Source organism: Myotis brandtii, unplaced genomic scaffold, assembly GCF_000412655.1.
Source record: "Myotis brandtii unplaced genomic scaffold, ASM41265v1 scaffold441, whole genome shotgun sequence".
Classification (NCBI taxonomy): domain Eukaryota; kingdom Metazoa; phylum Chordata; class Mammalia; order Chiroptera; family Vespertilionidae; genus Myotis; species Myotis brandtii.
In genome coordinates, this window is record NW_005366873.1 from 2,091,359 (window position 1) to 2,094,329 (window position 2,971).

The window sequence follows — 2,971 nt, forward strand, 5'->3', positions numbered from 1 at the left end:
GAGTGAGGGACAGCCCAGCATTCAATGCGGGATGGTTAATAGCATCCCAGCTGCGGGATGAGAGCCCCAGGTGACTTGAGGTTTCTGCCACTGGCCTCTGACATTGCGGATTCGCACAGAATGTGAATCGAGTTCTGATTCATCAAATCTCAAACAGAATTAAGGCACGGATGAGCTCCTAATAACATCACGCTTTACATTCATGAAAGATAAATTAAAGGATGCAAAACTGCTATTGACAAACATTGATTCTGGGCCCTTTGAAGCGTTGCCCGTGGTTGCTTGTTGGCTTCAAAAGTTTTCTTTCAAATTTCATTACATAAGGTTTTTACTTTTTAATTACTTTTCCCCCCACATTGGACTCTTTCTTTGATCAAGGTGTGTGCGTGTGAAGGGGGGGGGGAGACCCATGATGCTCATGTTTGGGGCCCATTGTTTCCTATGTTCTTTATGTAGCTACACTGGTTGTAGGAAGGGCTATATAAAGCAGCAGTTACCTATTAAGTGTGGGTTCTCCTGGACACAATTGATCTCTTTAATAAGCTCCTGTAAACACTTGATTGCCCACAGTCATCTGTGCAAGAGCTCCAGACATCCTGCTACCTGAGTCCTAAATCCAGGTTCTGAAACCCTGCTGCCGACGGAGGCAGGCGCTTACCTGGGCCTCCTGCTCGCCCATCTGCAATCCTCTTGGGCACACACACTCGGATGCTCAACCCTTGGAAGCCAGGTTGCTGGCCATGGAGGGCCAATGGGATCCCATCCAGGAGAAGGCCGAAGTCCATGCCCCAGCCACCTGCTTGCCCTTGAAGGACAAACCAAGTCCTGATATTTTACCTCCTGAAGGACCCCCAATTTGTCTTCTTTTCTCCACTTATTTTGTCTCCACCCTATTTTACTCAGCCATCCACTCACCCCTGGTCAACATCCTCCTTTCTGGAAAGTTCTTCTCTAAGCTCATCCTATTTTTACCCCGATCCTTACTCCAACTCTCACTCGGTCCTTAACTCTAATCCTCATCACTCTTTAGCAAGGTGATTCAGTGAGCTCACCTAGTTAATGTATCTTTCAAATCTCAGCCCAAACATTACTCCCTCTGAGGCCCTGCATCTTCACAGCACCATCGCAATTGCATACTCATTATGATTCATAACAATAGCAAAATTACTGTTATGAAGTAGCAACGAAAATAATTGTATGGTTGGGGGTCACCACAACATGAGGAACTGTATTAAAGGGTCGTGGCATTAGGAAGGTTGAGAACCACTGTGTTAAGTGAATAGCCGCTTTATAAAAGTGACAGTGGTATACTTTATAACAAGGACACCTAAGATATCATAGCCAACTCAATGTGAAAAGAAAACCTAACAGTATTTGTGAAATTTTTAAGCAACCTCTATTTATTGATGAACACAACATCAATCTACATCATATATTTGCCAATGACGGGCTGTGAGCCAGGCCTTGGCGATGCAGGGTCGGAGGAGGCGGAGAGGAGCTTGCTATTAGGGACCACAGGGTCTGGGTTAGGGGAGGGAGGCAGACAATAAAAAAAAGTAAACAAGTTAATTTTAAAAAAAATATATTTTTATTGATTTCTGAGAGGAAGGGAAAGAGAGATAGAAACATCAATGGTGAGAGAATAATTGATTGGCTGCCTCCTGTCCCCTCCCCCCAGGGGTTCGAACCTGCAACCTAGGCATGTGCCCTAACTGGGAATTGAACCATGACCTCCTGGTTCACAGGTCGATGCTCAACCACTGAGCCACCCCGGCCGGGTTAAACAGGTTAATTTTAGCTGGTGATAGCAATGAAAAAGAATGAAAGGAGGTGATGGGACAGAAGCCCTTGTGGGTGGGAAGTTTCTGTGGGCTAAGAGGTGGTGATGATGGTGATGATGGCTGGTGGGTCACAGGTGTGGTCTGGCATGTTGATGGTTCTCTGATCGCAGAGCAAGGGCCCAAGAGGCCACGTGCGCGAGGAGCTCACTGTTGTTCACGTTCACAGCTGGAGCCTTTGTAACGTGGCACAGACGGTGAAAAGGAGAAACGGAAGTCCAGGCAGGTCGGATCCCAGAATCGCTCACGTGACTTCCGCGTCTCTTTCCCTCCTGGCCCTGTGTGAACCGGCCACCTTCAGACTTTGTGGAGGGCGTCCTAGAAGCGTTTCTTCCCGTGTGACCGGGAAGTGAGCAGGGTGAGTGGGCTGTGCACCTTTTTAATCCGGATTAATTTCCCCGACGTGTAATCTTCCCTTTATGACAAGGAAAAACTGCTCTTTGTGTAATAACCGCAGGCCTCCTGCACATTGTCTCTTATTTCCCTCACGTTTTGTTATCACTACAGGGTGAATTGAATACATTTCTGCACGTAGCCTGAAAGGGGAGAATTCTCTAAAAGATACTTAATCCTTTCCATTTAGGAGGACAAAGGGGCGAGTTTATCATGGAATGCGTCTTTATCTGGGGAGCTGGACCAAACCTACCTGCAGTTTCTGATTTTTAAACTCAAGCACAGAGCCTTGCATCCTCATCCCGGTGGGGGTTCCAGCTAGTAGCCCCTCGGTCTACTCCCTCAGCTCTGGGTGACCCTTTCTCTCGTGTTGGGCTGCAGGTCTCTGGAGGGAGCCCCTGCCTGCCTCGGTGACCCCGGGACTCCGCTCCTACAGTGGCTGACTCCTTCACCCAAGGAAAGGCCTCCTCACGGTGCCCAGCCCCAGCCCCAGCCCCACACTCGGATATCCTGGGGCCGTGGTCAGTAAACTGCGGCTCGCGAGCCACATGCGGCTCTTTGGCCCCTTGAGTGTGGCTCTTCCTAAGCCTTAGGAGTACCCTAATTAAGTTAATAACAGTGTACCTACCTATATAGTTTAAGTTTAAAAAATTTGTCTCTCAAAAGAAATTTCAATCGTTGTACTGTTGATATTTGGCTCTGTTGACTAATGAGTTTGCCGACCACTGTGGGGTAGGGAG